We start from the raw sequence: 17611 nt of genomic DNA, 5'->3' as shown, positions 1-17611 counted from the left end.
CATTCATTTGTTCCAAGCCTTTGTATTGTTGCAATATGAACCATCATGCCAGTACTGTATGACTAGGAGCTCATTCCACTCTTTCCTATTCAGAGGTATGGTCTATTCTCCTGTGTGTCCTTCAGGCCTTTTTAAGTGTGCTGCTCACAGTCATTCAGCATCTGCTCATTGCGAGGGAAATCTACTGTAGATGTATGAATACAGAATTCCTCTCTTTTCTTCTCTCTGGCTGTAAATGGTCCTGACCAGCTGCTGGAGTAATGGGATGAGATTATTGATTCATTCGATGCAGGACCGCTCCAACTTTCCCACCCAAAAAAGACATTTGATATTGCTGTGACATTGAAATGTCAGAGGCATTATCTCTAATCACAAGAGGTGGCCACTTAACCACTGAACGCTTTCCTCTCCACATTATTATTTTATTTTATTTTAAAGGCGGCTGCCAAATACAAAACCTTCCATCCAGCTCACTTGTCCTTCCTTCATCCAGCAAGGAAATTAAACAAACTAGCTACCTTTTAGGTCTTTTGAAGTAAAAAGGTCTTTCTCTGTCCTTCCATCGATCTGTCTGTCTGTCTCCTTCATACCAATAGCATTCATTTAACAACAGCACACTTCTATTGAAGGGAGGACATCATTGATTTAAATCTCTAAATCAAAGTACAGCCGTGCCCAGAGATATTTTAGGAGAGAAGTAAGAGTGAGACTTTTCTGAAAACCAGAAAGGGAATTTTAGCGTCAAAGGCCAAAAATGTCAAAACTACATTCAAATCCAGAACTGTGTCTACATCGCTGTGTGTAGTGATACATTTTCATACTTTCTATAAGATTGGAGGTCAGGGCTTTGTGATGGCCACTCCAATACCTTGAATTTGTTGTCCTTAAGCCATTTTGCCACAATTTTGTAAGTATGCTTGGGGTCATTGTCCATTTGGAAGACCCACGTGACCAATCTTTAACTTCCTGACTGATGTCTTGAGATGTTGCTTTAATATATCCACATAATTTTCCTCCCTCATGATGCCATCTATTTTGTGAAATGCACCAGTCCCTCCTGCAGCAAAGAACCCCCACAACATGATGCTGCCACCCCCGTGCGTCACGGTTGGGATGGTGTTCTTCGGCTTGCAAGCCTCCCCATTTTTTCTCCAAACATAACGATGGGCATTATGGCCAAACAGTTCTATTTTTGTTTCATCAGACCAGAGGACATTTCTCCAAAAAGTATGATCTTTGTCCCCATGTGCAGTTGCACACCATAGTCTGGCTTTTTTATGGTGGTTTTTGAGCAGTGGCTTCTTCCTTGCTGAGCGGCCTTTCAGCTTATGACTCGTTTTACTGTGGATATAGATACTTTTGTACCTGTTTCCTCCAGTATCTTCACAAGGTCCGTTGCTTTTGTTCTGGGATTGATTTGCACTTTTCGCACCAAAGCACGTTCATCTCTAGGAGACAGAACGTGTCTCCTTCCTGAGCGGTATGACGGCTGCTTGGTGCCATGGTGTTTATACTTGCATACTATTGTTTGTACAGATTAATGTGGTACCTTCAGGTGTTTGGAAGGGTGAACCAGATTTGTGGAGGTCTACAATTTTTTTCTGAAGTCTTGGCTGATTTCTTTTGATTTTCCCATGGTGTCAAGCAAAGAGGCACTGAGGTTAAAGGTAGGCCTTGAAATACATCCACAGGTACACCTCCAATTGACTCAAATCAGAAGCTTCTAAAGCCATGACATCAAAATTATAGTTTGTTAACAAGAAATTTGTGGAGTGGTTGAAAAACACTTAGGTTGGAGTCATTAAAACTCGTATGTAAACTTCCGACTTCAACGGTATTATTGATTTTATTATTATTATTGATTTTATTATTATTGATTTCTCGTCAATTTACACACAATGTTTCAAGTTTATAAAAAAAAAAACAGAAATATCTTCTTTACGTAAGTATGACACTTTGCTATGAGACTCGAAATTGAGTCTATATAAGTGTATTTATATAGCCCTTCGTACATCAGCTGATATCTCAAAGTGCTGTACAGAAACCCAGCCTAAAACCCCAAACAGCAAGCAATGCAGGTGTAGAAGTACGTTGGCTAGGAAAAACTCCTTAGAAAGGCCAAAACCTAGGAAGAAACCTAGAGAGGAACCAGGCTATGAGGGGTGGCCAGTCCTCTTCTGGCTGTGCCGTGTGGAGATTATTACAGAACATGGCCAAGATGTTCAAATGTTCATAAATGACCAGCATGGTCAAATAATAATAATAATCACAGTAGTTGTCGAGGGTGCAGCAAGTCAGCACCCCAGGAGTAAATGTCAGTTGGCTTTTCATAGCCGATCATTAAGAGTATCTCTACCATTCCTGCTGTCTCTAGTGAGTTGAAAACAGCAGGTCTGGGACAGGTAGTACGTCCGGTGAACAGGTCAGGATTCCATAGCCGCAGGTTTCCATTGATCATCCTTGAAATGTTTCTACAACTTGATTGGAGTCCACCTGTGGTATGTTCAATTGATTGGACAGGATTTGGAAAGGCACACACCTGTCTATATAAAGGTCCCACTTTTGACAGTGCATGTCAGAGCAAAAACCAAGCAATGAGGTCAAAGGAATTGTCCGTAGAGCTCCGAGACAGGATTGTATCGTGTCACAGATCTGGGGAAGGGTACCAAAATGTCTGCAGCTTTGAAGATCCCCAATAACACAGTGGCCTCCATCATTATTCATTTGAAGTTTGGAACCACCAAAACTCTTCCTAGAGTTGGCCACCCGGCCACCCGAGCAATTGGGAGAAGAGGGCCTTGGTCGGGAAGGTGACCAACAACCCGGCTGTCACTCTGACAGAGCTCCAGTTCCTCTGTGGAGATGGGAGAACCTTCCAGGAGGACCATCATCTCTGCAGCACTCCACCGATCAGGCCAGACAGAAGCCACATGATAGGGCACCTAAAGGACTCTGACCATGAAAAACAAAATTGTCTGGTCTGAATGCCAAGCGTGACATCAGGAGGAAACCTGGCATCATCCCTACGGTGAAGTATGGTGGTGGTAGCATCATGCTGTGGGGATGTTTTTCAGCGGCAGGAACTGGGAGACTAGTCAGGATCGAGGGAAATATGAACGGAGCAAAGTACAGAGAGATCTTTGAGGAAAACCTGCTACAGAACACTTAGGACCTCAGACTGGAGCCACAGGTTCACCTTCCAACAGAACAACGACCCGAAGCACACAGCCAAGACAATGCAGGAGTGGTTTCGGGCCAAGTCTCAATGTCCTTGAGGGGCCCATCCAGAGCCCAGACTTGAACCTGATCTAACATCTGTGGTGAGACCTGAAAAATAGCTGTGCAGGGGATCTACACAGAATAATGCTTTGTAATTATGGGGTATTATGTATAGATCGATGAGGGGGGAAAAATCTATTTAATCCATTTTAGAATATGGTTGTAACATAACAAAATGTGGAAAAAGTCAAGGGGCCTGAATACTTTATTAGCAAGTACATCGGTGATGTTGTACCCACAGCATCTATTAAAACATTCCCCAACCAGAAACCGTGGATTGATGGTATCATTCGCGCAGAACTGAAAGCCCGAACCACTGCTTTTAATCAGGGCAAGGTCACCAGAAACATGACCGAATACAAACAGTGTAGCTATTCCCTCAGCAAGGCAATCAAACAAGCTAGGCATCAGTATAGAGACAAAGTAGAGTTGCAATTCAACGGCTCAGACACGAGGTATGTGGCAGGGTCTACAGTCAATTACGGACTACAAAAGAAAAAACAGCCCCGTCGCGGACAACAATGTCTTGCTCTCAGACAGACTAAACAACTTCTTTGCTCGCTTTGAGGACAATACAGTGCCACTGACACGGCCCGCTACCAAAACGTGCAGGCTCTCCTTCACTGCAGCCAACGTGAGTAAAACATTTAAATGTGTTAACCCTTGCAAGGCTGCAGGCCCAGACAGCATCCCCAGCCGCGTCCTCAGACCATGCACAGACCAGCTGGCTGGTGTGTTTAAGGACATATTCAATCAATCCTTATCCCAGTCTGCTGTTCCCACATGCTTCAAGAGGGCCACCATTGTTCCTGTTCCCAAGAAAGCTAAAGTAACTGAGCTAAAAGACTACCGCCCTGTAGCACTAACTTCTGTCATTATGAAGTGCTTTGAGAGACTAGTCAAGGACCATGTCACCTCCACCCTACCTGACACCCTAGACCCACTCCAATTTGCTTAGCGCTCCAATAGGTTCACAGACGGCACAATCACACTGCCCTAACCCATCGGGACAAGAGGAATACCTATGTAAGAATGCTGTTCATTGACTACAGCTCAGCATTTAACACCATAGTACCCTCCAATCTCGTCATTAAGCTCGAGACCCTGGGTCTCGACCCCACCCTGTGCAACTGGGTCCTGGACTTCCTGACGGGCCGCCCCCAGGTGGTGAGGGTAGGTGACATCTCCACCCCGCTGATCCTCAACACTGGGGCACCACAAGTGTGCGTTCTCAGCCCTCCCCTGTACTCCCTGTTCACCCATGACTGCGTGGCCATGCACGCCTCCAACTCAATCATCAAGTTTACAGACGACACTGCAGTGGTAGGCTTGATTACCAACAACGACGAGATGGCCTACAGGGAGGAGGTGAGGGCCCTCGGAGTGTGGTGATAGGAAAATAACCTCACACTCAATGTCAGCAAAACAAAAGAGATGATTGTGGACTTCAGGAAACAGCAGAGGGAGTAGCTCCCTATCCACATCGACGGGACAGTAGTGGAGAGGGTGGAAAGTTAAGTTCCTCGGCGTACACATCACGGACAAACTGAAATGGTCCACCACACAGACAGCGTGGTGAAGAAGGCGCAGCAGCGCCTCTTCAACCTCAGGAGGCTGAAGAACTTCAGCTGGTAACCAAAAACACAAACTATTACAGATGCGCAAGCATCCTGTCGGGCTGTATCACCGCCTGGTACGGCAACTGCTCCGCCCATAACCGTAAGGCTCTCCAGAGGGTAGTGAGGTCTGCACAACGCATCACCGGGGGCAAACTACCTGCCCTCCAGGACACCTACACCACTCGATGTCACAGAAAGGCCAAAAAGATCAAGGACAACAACCACCCGAGTCACTGCCTGTTCACCCCGCTATCATCCAGAAGGCGAGGTCAGTACAGGTGCATCAAAGCGGGGGCCGAGAGACTGAAAAACAGCTTCTATCTCAAGGCCATCAGACTGATAAACAGCTATCACGAACATTGAGTGGCTGCTGCCAACATACTGACTCAAATCTCTAGCCACTTTAATAATGGAACATTTTTATGTAATAAATGTATCACTAGCCACTTTAAACAATGCCACTTTATATAATGTTTACATACCCTACATTACTCATCTCATGTATATACTGCATCTTGCCTACGCCGTTCGGCCATGACTCATTCATATATTTATATGTACATATTCTTATTCATTCCTTTACACTTGTGTGTATAAGGTAGTTGTTGTGAAATTGTTAGGTTAGATTACTTGTTAGATATTACTGCATGGTTGGAACTAGAAGCACAAGCATTTCGCTACACTCGCATTAACATCTGCTAACCATGTGTATGTAACAAATAAAATTTGATTTTGATCGTGACGCCAAATTTCTCCTTGAAAGTCTTCCGTACCCGTGACGTGAATTGGGGGCCACGGTCGGAGACGATGTGCAGGTAGACCTGCTGGAACAGTGCCTCAGCGACCTGGAGAGCAGAAGGGAGAGGAATAAACCGGCATGACTTAGAAAATCTGTCCACAACCACCAGAATGGTGGTGAAACCATCAGAGGGGAGATCGGTAACAAAGCCAATGGACAGATGAGGCCAGGGACACTGAGGCACAGGAAGGGGAAGGAGCTTCCCTGCTGGAGCGATTTTGTTTGGGCACATACGGAGCATGAGTTGATATAGCACGCCATGTTCTGCGCCAAGGTGGGCCACCAGTATTTCTCAGAGATGGAGTGAATAGTGCAAGTGATACCTGAGTGGCCAGTGGTGAGGGATGTGTGCACCCAGGTCAACAGCCTATCCCTTATCCCTGTGGGAAAGTAGATGCGCTCAGAAGGACAGTTAGTGGGTGCGGGCTCCCTCTCCAGAGCCTGGTGAATGTCTGCATCTACGTCCCAGACCACATTGGCTGACTCGAGAGGGAAGGCAGGTCCTCCGACATTCGGGCGCCTAGTCCGTGATATTAATCTTCGACCATGAGATGGTGGGGTTATGGCGTTGGAGCCATGGGAGGCCGAGGATGATCTTGTGTTTTCCTGATGAGTGGACTCCACGGTGAGGTGATGTGTGTAATGGTTCCGGACCCTAGTGGTCGATTATTCAGGGCTTGAACCGGAAAGGGGGGTGGGTATGAGGTGATATTCAGAGAGAAGGAAAGGGTCTGGTCAATAAAGTTCCCAGCGGCACCGCAATCCACTAGCGCTGTAGAAACAGTACATGAGGGACAGCCAGCTAGTGTGAGAGACACTAAAAAGGGTTTGGCTGAAAATGATGAAGATGGGACACTCACACCTGCCCCAGGAGTTGGAAGATCACGTGACCGTCCCTCTGCTCTCGTGGATCCCGAGTTGGGACCTACCGGACACAGAAGCTGGTGCCCACCTTGACCACAGTAAGGACACAGCCCCAGCTGTTTCCGTTTACGTCGTTCAGCAGCGGGGAGGCGTGTGACCCCGACCTCCATGGGTTCAGGCTCTCATACAGTGGTCACTGAGGAAGAGAGAGAGCAGTGAGGGTACCGATTAGGTTATCCAGATGGATGGCCATCGCGATAAGTGATTCCAAGGAGAGGTTGTCCTCAGCCCTCTTCTGAATAGCTACGGAGCTCATTCCATCCGCTGGATACTGCTACAGTCCGGAAGGTGAGCACATACTCGGCAGCGGTCTGGTCATCCTACTGTAGTTGGAATAGGGATCCCCCTCTGATCGAAGATACCTCTGAACAGAGCCAAAAACCCTTAATTTGAATCCAGCTCCTCCACGCCTCTCTCCCAGACGGCCGTAGCCCACTACAACACCCACCCAGTTTCAGTGGTGGTGACTCCAATCTGGTGCGCAAAATAGAGGGAGCACTGGAGTAGGAAGCAATGGCATTTAGAAGGGGTTCCGTCATATTTGTGGGACAAACGTGCGTAGCTGACCTGGGGGACTGCTGAATGGACTGATGTGCTGGCTCGCTGGGTCGACTGGTGGAAGAGTATCCTCCGCTAGTTGAAGGCAAAGCCTCTCGGGCATGTTTGAGATGTAGAAGATTGCGAAGAACATTTTCCATAGCCGTTCCCAGTTGTGCCAGCTGGTCGTGGTGTTGACGAAGTAGGTGTCCCTGTTCGTCGACCGTCTGGGAGATGTCTGGATATCCTGCTGCTTCCATTTGTTGAGGCAGTATTATGTAACCTAGACGCTGGGAGTCGGGAAGCAAGTGCAGGTGGTGAATAATAATAATAACTAAACCTGGACCAATACAAGAAACAAGAGATGCGTTCGAACATGAAACAACAGCAATACTTCCTGGGGAATAACCCTAAGTGAGTGCCGGATATAGAGGAGGTAATAAGTGAGGAAATGGTGTCCAGGTGTGCCTCGTCATGAGGAGCAGGTGCACATACTGATTGATGCCAGGTGTGCCTAATGATGGTTGTCAGGACCGGTGGTTAGTAAACCAGTGACATCTAACTCTGGAGAGGGGGAGAAGGAGTAGATTTGACAATATTAGTTAACTATTGATAAAAAACAATTGTTTCTACCTTGTGGCCAGGTGTATATGCCTCATTATATTAGTTAACTATTGATAGAAAATGATAGTTGCTCCCTTGTGGCCAGGTGTACATGCCTCATTATATTAGTTAACTATTGATAGAAAATGATAGTTGCTCCCTTGTGGCCAGGTGTACATGCCTCATTATATTAGTTAACTATTGATAGAAAATGATAGTTGCTCCCTTGTGGCCAGGTGTATATAAGTGCTCCCCTTTCTCCAACTAAACAGAACAAGTCCACCTCCACCTATGTTCTAAAATGTATGACGCTGAATTTGTCTCAAGTCTTTTTCTCGGGAGACTATCACCATGGTAAAGTTGACCCTATTTTTGCTTCTCAGCGCTGCCTTTTCTCTGGGTGATGCAAGTAAGAGATATACCTTCGTTCTTTTTTTAACTCTTTTTAGTTAGCCACCTGTCAATCTGTGAAATGCCATCCTCATATCAACAGACTTTCTGAAACCTGCAGAAAACAATATTACATTGTTCTGCTAATGTTAATGGACTGATAACACACAGATAGCCGTGTTGCTGTGTTCAATAACACGGCTGGAATGCACTTTTGACCACTCGGATTGTGTGGACGGACCTAATCATTTCATCAAAATATTGAATGTTATCTATCCCTCCTACAGAGTCTGAGGAGATGGGAGTGAAGGAGAAGCAGGGACTACAAACCAGGAGTTCATCATGCCCACCTGGTTGGGACAGTTATTTTTTTTATTTATCCTTTATTTAACTAGGCAAGTCAGTTAAGAAATTCTTATTTACAATGACTGCCTACCCTAGCCAGACCCTAACCCGGACGACGCTGGTCCAATTGTGTGCCGCCCTATGGGACTCACAATCACGGCCAGGTTGTGGTCTGTAGTGATGCCTCAAGCACTAAGACGTAGTGCCTTAGACCGCCGAGCAACTCGGGAGCCCCATGGGACACACTGCTATCACTACGTCCCCATCATGGCAAAATGGACAGAGGCGCCTTTTAAATTGCTGTAAACAAGTGTCTATATTTAGGGACAGATTTACTCATTCTAAACATCATAGGATTAGTGTGTTGCTAAACTGAAACTTGATATGTGCTATTCATTTTCTTTATCTTTTATATTCAGAAACTTCATATATATATATATATAAAATGATCATTAAATTTAGACTCACAAATGAGCAAACAGGCTTGGATAACTCTGGATGCCACTTCGGTCTCCACAGAGTTGGGTAAAGTTGCTTTTAGTTTTTGTTGCACCCTTTTATGTGGAACAACTTCCAGAGCTCTAGGAAAGGAAATGTTCTGGTCCCACAGTTCAAAGTAACGATTGGAGACAGCCATGTTGATTAATGTGTCTGTTCTAAATGTTTTGACTGTATTTCTACAGGGCTCATCTGTAAAAGAGAGTCTAAATTGAATGATGATTTTATATATATATATATATATATGAAGTTTCTGAATATAAAAGATAAAGAAAATGAATAGCACATATTAAGTCTTACCAGTATGACTTACCTGTCAAAATATAGGTTAAATAAAACAAAATACTACCTTCTGTATGATTCCCTTTAAAATATCTCTTTCACAATTGTCCAATGTCCCAGTTCTTACATGGCCTGCATACTCACCAGACATGTCACCCATTGAGCATGTTTGGGATGCTCTGGATCGACGTGTACGACAGCTTGTTCCAGTTCCCGCCGAGATCCAGCAGCTTCGCACAGCCATTGAAGAGGAGTGGGACAACAACTATGCGAAGGAGATGTCGCGCTGCATGAGGCAAATGGTGGTCACACCAGATACTGACTGGTTTTCTGATCCACGCACTAACCTTTTTTCTAAGGTATCTGTGATCAACAGACGCATATCTGTATTCCCAGTCATGTGAAATTCATAAATTAGGGTCTAATGAATCCATTTCAATTGACTGATTTCCTTATATGAACTGTAACTCAGTAAAATCTTTGAAATTGTTCCATGTTGCATTTATATTTTTGTTCGGTACAATTGTAAACAAACACTATGTAGCTTCAAAACATGGTTTACTCATTTTTATATCATGTATGGTTAGGTCTGTCTATGAATTTGAGAGTGGCTATATTTCTCCAGTCCCATCCATCAGCTGCTTGCCAAAACAATGGCAAGGAGATTGCACTTTCCTTTAAAGAACAGTGGTGTTTAGTGTCTGCTGGTTACACATCTGCCTGTGTGCTCTTTAGGAGGGTCTTTGGTTTTGGATCGACGGGTCCAGGTTTAGCTACCAGAACTGTGGCCAGGGGCAACCCGATAACCACAACTATGGTGCAGTGAACGACAACATGAATGGCCGTGAGCATTGCATGGAGATGAACTATGGAGGTACGATGCAGTCGCCAGTCCACCTTCCCTCACTTTATGCATCAAACATTTTAATAGATGTAAAAATACATCTGAAATAGAATTTGTTCCTTTTTTTAGCTACATAAAAAAAACATCAATACAATCATTTGCTTTCTCTGTCTGTGTTACCCTCTTTCCCAGGTGACCGTGGCTTGAATGATGCAACCTGCCGGATTCAAAGGCCATTCATGTGTTCCAGAAAAATGTGATTTCTACCGATTAGCTGAGAATACGTTCTATCGTTACTCCCCTGGTTAGTCTGTCATCGTGTGTAGTGTACTTTTATATTCTTGTTGATTTTAATGTGGGATTATATTACTTTTTTTAAATCGATGATTATTGCTGATTAAGTAAAGTGACTTTGGGTGTCTTGAAAAGCGCTTCAAATATTTTATTATTGTTATTATTATTACATCTGAGAGCCTCTTGGGACATGGGATTATTCAATAATGTCAGTCTGTAATATTTCCTGTTGTTCAGAGGTCATTTTTGCAAAACCCCCCAGAAAATTGTGTGTGGCTACATGGAGGGGGTTTCCTTTGCAGAAGCACCCTCATGAAACAATGTATTAATATGTATTAACAATGTATTAATATGTATTAACAATGTATTAATATGTATTAACATTGTATTAATATGTATTAACAATGTATTAACATTGTATTAATATGTATTAACAATGTATTCTAAGGTTCCGGGTTGGAGCGAGCGGTCGCATTCGCACTTCGCTCTGCAGGTTGTATAACTTTTTCATTACATTTCATTATAGTACAACGGTTGATTTGTCTAATCTTAGCAATTCTTCTTAGCTAGCTACATAGCCGTCCTTGTATCAGAGATAATTGCATAATTATCGTATTTCGTCGCCCTAACGTAGCCTTCACTGCTATTCGCCCAGGAGCTAGCAAGCGCTAGCTAACGCACACAGATTAGCATCACTGTAGTGCTATTCACTCAACTGTACGACTTGATTAGTCTAGTGTTAGCTAGCTACATAGCTGTCTTTGTTTCCAAGATAATTGTGTAGTTTAGTGTGTGTAGCCTTGGAGTGATTATCTTAATTCACTAGCCAGCTATTTGTCGTCCTTAACGTAGGAGACTCTGCTAGCTAGCCAACAGCTAACAGCTAACAGCTAGCCAACAACAACCCGGTCGCATTCCGCTTCGCTCCACAGTTAGTATCACATTTTCATTTCATTTCATTACAGTACAACGGTTTGATTTGTTTGATCGTAGCTAGCTACATAGCCGTCTTTGTTTCAAAGATAATTGTGTAGTCTAGAGCGATTTCCTAGGTTAGCTAGCCAGCTATTGTCGTTCTTTTAACGCAACGTAACGTAAACAACACTGCTAGCTAGCCAGCTAGCCCCCGATTAGCAGCACTGTAGAAACTATTACACTCAACGGAACGACTTGATTAGTGTAGTCTCAACAACGCAGCCACTGCCAGCTAGCCTACTTTAGCAGTACTGTATCATTTTAATCATTTTAGTCAATAAGACTCTTGCTACGTAAGCTTAACTTTCTGAACATTCGAGACGTGTAGTCCACTTGTCATTCCAATCTCCTTGCATTAGCGTAGCCTTTTCTGTAGCCTGTCAACTATGTGTCTGTCTATCCCTGTTCTCTCCTCTCTGCACAGACCATACAAACGCTCCACACCGCGTGGCCGCGACCACCCTAATCTGGTGGTCCCAGCGCGTACGACCCACGTGGAGTTCCAGGTCTCCGGTAGCCTCTGGAACTGCCGATCTGCGGCCAACAAGGCAGAGTTCATCTCAGCCTATGCCTCCCTCCAGTCCCTTGACTTCTTGGCACTGACGGAAACATGGATCACCACAGATAACACTGCTACTCCTACTGCTCTCTCCTCGTCCGCCCACGTGTTCTCGCACACCCCGAGAGCTTCTGGTCAGCGGGGTGGTGGCACCGGGATCCTCATCTCTCCCAAGTGGTCTTTCTCTCTCCTCCCCTTACCCATCTGTCTATCGCCTTTTGAATTCCATGCTGTCACAGTTACCAGCCCTTTCAAGCTTAACATCCTTATCATTTATCGCCCTCCAGGTTCCCTCGGAGAGTTCATCAATGAGCTCGATGCCTTGATAAGCTCCTTTCCTGAGGACGGCTCACCTCTCACAGTTCTGGGCGACTTTAACCTCCCCACGTCTACCTTTGACTCATTCCTCTCTGCCTCCTTCTTTCCACTCCTCTCCTCTTTTGACCTCACCTCTCACCTTCCCCCTACTCACAAGGCAGGCAATACGCTTGACCTCATCTTTACTAGATGCTGTTCTTCCACTAACCTCATTGCAACTCCTCCAAGTCTCCGACCACTACCTTGTATCCTTTTCCCTCTCGCTCTCATCCAACACTTCCCACACTGCCCCTACTGGATGGTATCGCGCCGTCCCAACCTTCGCTCTCTCCCCCCGCTACTCTCTCCTCTTCCATCCTATCATCTCTTCCCTCTGCTCAAACTTTCTCCAACCTATCTCCTGATTCTGCCTCCTCAACCCTCCTCTCCTCCCTTACTGCATCCTTTGACTCCCTATGTCCCCTATCCTCCAGGCCGGCTCGGTCCTCCCCTCCCGCCTCCGTGGCTCGACGACTCCTTGCGAGCTCACAGAACAGGGCTCCGGGCAGCCGAGCGGAAATGGAGGAAAACTCGCCTCCCTGCGGACCTGGCATCCTTTCACTCCCTCCTCTCTACATTTTCCTCCTCTGTCTCTGCTGCTAAAGCCACTTTCTACCATTCTAAATTCCAAGCATCTGCCTCTAACCCTAGGAAGCTCTTTGCCACCTTCTCCTCCTCCTGAATCCCCCCCCTCCTCTCTGCAGATGACTTCGTCAACCATTTTGAAAAGAAGGTCGACGACATCCGATCCTTGTTTGCTAAGTCAAACGACACCGCTGGTTCTGCTCACACTGCCCTACCCTATGCTCTGACCTCTTTCTCCCCTCTCTCTCCAGATGAAATCTCGCCTTGTGACGGCCGGCCGCCCAACAACCTGCCCGCTTGACCCTATCCCCCTCTCTTCTCCAGACCATTTCCGGAGACCTTTTCCCTTACCTCACCTCGCTCATCAACTCATCCCTGACCGCTGGCTACGTCCCTCCCGTCTTCAAGAGAGCGAGAGTTGCACCCTTCTGAAAAAAACCTACACTCGATCCCTCCGATGTCAACAACTACAGACCAGTATCCCTTCTCTCTTTTCTCTCCAAAACTCTTGAGCGTGCCGTCCTTGGCCAGCTCTACCGCTATCTCTCTCAGAAAGACCTTCTTGATCCAAATCAGTCAGGTTTCAAGACTAGTCATTCAACTGAGACTGCTCTTCTCTGTATCACGGAGGCGCTCCGCACTGCTAAAGCTAACTCTCTCTCCTCTGCTCTCATCCTTCTAGACCTATCGGCTGCCTTCGATACTGTGAACCATCAGATCCTCCTCTCCACCCTCTCCGAGTTGGGCATCTCCGGCGCGGCCCACGCTTGGATTGCGTCCTACCTGACAGGTCGCTCCTACCAGGTGGCGTGGCGAGAATCTGTCTCCTCACCACGCGCTCTCACCACTGGTGTCCCCAGGGCTCTGTTCTAGGCCCTCTCTTATTCTCGCTATACACCAAGTCACTTGGCTCTGTCATAACCTCACATGGTCTCTCCTATCATTGCTATGCAGACGACACACAATTAATCTTCTCCTTTCCCCCTTCTGATGACCAGGTGGCGAATCGCATCTCTGCATGTCTGGCAGACATATCAGTGTGGATGACGGATCACCACCTCAAGCTGAACCTCAGCAAGACGGAGCTCCTCTTCCTCCCGGGGAAGGACTGCCCGTTCCATGATCTCGCCATCATGGTTGACAACTCCATTGTGTCCTCCTCCCAGAGCGCTAAGAACCTTGGCGTGATCCTGGACAACACCCTGACGTTCTCAACTAACATCAAGGCGGTGTCCCGTTCCTGTAGGTTCATGCTCTACAACATCCGCAGAGTACGACCCTGCCTCACACAGGAAGCGGCGCAGGTCCTAATCCAGGCACTTGTCATCTCCCGTCTTGATTACTGCAACTCGCTGTTGGCTGGGCTCCTGCCTGTGCCATTAAACCCCTACAACTCATCCAGAACGCCGCAGCCCGTCTGGTGTTCAACCTTCCCAAGTTCTCTCACGTCACCCCGCTCCTCCGCTCTCTCCACTGGCTTCCAGTTGAAGCTCGCATCCGCTACAAGACCATGGTGCTTGCCTACGGAGCTGTGAGGGGAACGGCACCTCAGTACCTCCAGGCTCTGATCAGGCCCTACACCCAAACAAGGGCACTGCGTTCATCCACCTCTGGCCTGCTCGCCTCCCTACCACTGAGGAAGTACAGTTCCCGCTCAGCCCAGTCAAAACTCAGAAGGTGGTCCTTCTGTAGCTCAGTTGGTAGAGCATGGCGCTTGTAACGCCAGGGTAGTGGGTTCGATTCCCGGGTCACCCATACGTAGAATGTATGCACACATGACTGTAAGTCGCTTTGGATAAAAGCGTCTGCTAAATGGCATATATTATTATTATATTATAAAACTGTTCGCTGCTCTGGCCCCCCAATGGTGGAACAAACTCCCTCACGACGCCAGGACAGCGGAGTCAATCACCACCTTCCGGAGACACCTGAAACCCCACCTCTTCAAGGAATACCTAGGATAGGGTAAGTAAGGGTAAGTAATCCCTCTCACCCCCAAAAAAAAAAAAAAAAAAAAAGATTTAGATGCAAGTGGCTGTTCCACTGGATGTCATAAGGTGTATGCACCAATTTGTAAGTCGCTCTGGATAAGAGCGTCTGCTAAATGACTTAAATGTAAATGTAAATGTAAATGTATTAATATGTATTAACATTGTATTAATATGTATTAACATTGTATTAATATGTATTAACAATGTATTAATATAAATTAACAATGTATTAATATGTGCGTGCATGTACACCATTGATTGCAAACAGTCCTTTGTAACTATCGAACCTATCCCTTAGCTCTCAGCATATGGGATTATTTTAACTGAGGATGGTGTTGGATGCTGGATATTGCTGTATAGCTGGCCAAAAACACCAAGTATGAGCAAAATGATGTTGAAACGGATGATAGGATTCAAAGTGTAAATCTGGTAGCTAACGGGCCTGTCAGCCTTGTGGGATTTGAGGACGGAAATTAGCTCAGCTGTCACAGTCGGGTTCAGATGGGTTTTACTCCGGGCCGAGATAGGGCAAGGGCTGGGCCAGATCTGGACCGAATGGAAAAATACACACAGAGTTGATACAGGAGTTCCTCAAACAAGCAAAGCCAGCCAGCTTGCCAGCCACCTCTCCCTATGTCCCTGCCATCAAATCCACCCTCCCCTTAATGAAGTGGCTGACATGACTGAAGCACTCTCCGTCTGGCTGCGTGGTGGAAAGTAGGTTATGGAAACAAGAGGGGGTGTCCTCCACCTCCCCGCCATAACACACATGCACTCAGACTGTAGCTGGCTGGAGACATACCTGTTTACTGCACCGTAAAGTAAAGCATGGATGGCAATCGTGCAGTGGACGGGGAATAACAAATGGCAAAAGCATCACGGTAGTGCAGAATACTGTACCCTGCAGTGTTACTTAGCTACATGGGCTGATGTTATGTGTCATAGTCATGTGTGTGTTGTCTCAAGAGATGTTGTGCCTGTATGTATGTATGTATGTATGTATGTATGTATGTATGTATGTATGTATGTATGTATGTATGTATGTATGTATTTATGTATGTATGTATGTATGTATGTATGTATGTATGTATGTACTGTATGTATGTTTGCATTCATGTGTGCAGGTAGCCTACACACTGTGCTGTGCACTAGAGATTTGACCACTTCATTATACTACGGTACGACATTTCTGCTGAGACAAAATATTTCATGATATTACATGCATGACGGAGTGCATGCCTGTATACTTTCACGCATGTATGTTGGTAGCCCACATACAGTACACTTGAGATGTGTCCTGCACAGGGGAATCTCCAGAATTATACCATACTGTAGTTGAGGCAAAATATTGAAATTTGACCTTCCTTCTCTGGAATGTGGAATACCATTCTCAACAAGTTTGATTTATATTTTGATGTATATCTAGTTTGAATGGTATGAGTGAAGATACCAGGCAGACCCAGACTTAAATGATGCAGAAAACTGATTTATTTTACTAGATTTACCCATGCCTCATTATTGGAGCATATTAGCTCTGGGCACTGATGTCAGTGTTCCCCAAGAGGCCCTCCCTGCAGGAGCTTGTTTGATTGTAGCCTCACAGCTGGCTTATGATGTGGGCCAGGCCTGAATGGAAAGGATGGAGGAAGGAGGGGAGACGGGCGAGTCAGTTGCCCCCAGCTGTGAAAATCTGAAACTCAGGTTGGACCCTGGTGCAGGGTTGGGAAGAGGGAGGAGTTTCTCTCTCTTTTTCATTCTCGCTCTCTCTCTTGCTTTCTCTCTCTCCTTCTCTATCTGTTTCTGTGAGAGTGAGATAGAATAGACAAAAAAAATGCACGTGCACACACATATACCCACATGTCCTCAGCAGCATCCTCGCCTGGATGGGTGGAGGATATAAAAGCCTGCATGGTCCCTGCCCTCGCTGTTTGGCAATTGGGCAACGGAATGGAATAGCTGCCTGCCTGCCTGCCTTGCCTGCCTGCCCTGCCCTGCCCTGCCCTGCCCTGCCTGCCGCAAATATGTGACACAAGTACGGAACAGACATAGCCACATTTCCCATGAGAATATCTGTCATCCTCCGTGGCATGCGGTGTGGAGACATACCAGGGCTCATCTAATTTGTGTCCTTGCTGTGACTGCTGAGAGAGAGATAAAGGGAGAGAGAGAGTTAAAGAGACAGACTGCTGAGAGAGAAAGAGGGAGAGAGGGAAAGAGGCCAGGGAATGAAAAAGCGACTGAGACCGAGACTGTATTTTGTGTTGAGGCACAAACACACTGATGATGCATAGGGGCAGGAGACTTGTTATTGCCGTTATTGCTCCAGCTGTTCCATTTGGATGAAGAATATGTTTCATGGGACGTGTGAATGGACTATAAAACAGGGAGACAGTCTTGGGTGTGAAAACATTGTGTTAACGAGGCCCACTTCCATTCATTCAGGATAAAAAGGGTATTCTCGTAACCTGCACCTCAGCGTTCAACACCATAGTGCCCTCAAAACTCATCACTAAGCTAAGGACCCTGAGACTAAACACCTCCCTCTGCAACTGGAATCTGTACTTCCTGCGGGCCACCCCCAGGTGGTAAGGATAGGTAACAACACGTCCGCCAGACTGATCCTCAACATGGGGGCCCCTCAGAGGTGCGTGCTCAGTCCCCTCCTGTACTCCCTGTTCACTCATGACTGCACGGCCAGGCACAACTCCAACACCATCATTAAGTTTGCTG

Source organism: Oncorhynchus keta, chromosome 13 (assembly GCF_023373465.1).
Source record: "Oncorhynchus keta strain PuntledgeMale-10-30-2019 chromosome 13, Oket_V2, whole genome shotgun sequence".
Classification (NCBI taxonomy): Eukaryota; Metazoa; Chordata; class Actinopteri; order Salmoniformes; family Salmonidae; genus Oncorhynchus; species Oncorhynchus keta.
The sequence above is the reverse complement of the archived record's forward strand: the minus strand, read 5'-3'. Positions refer to the sequence as shown.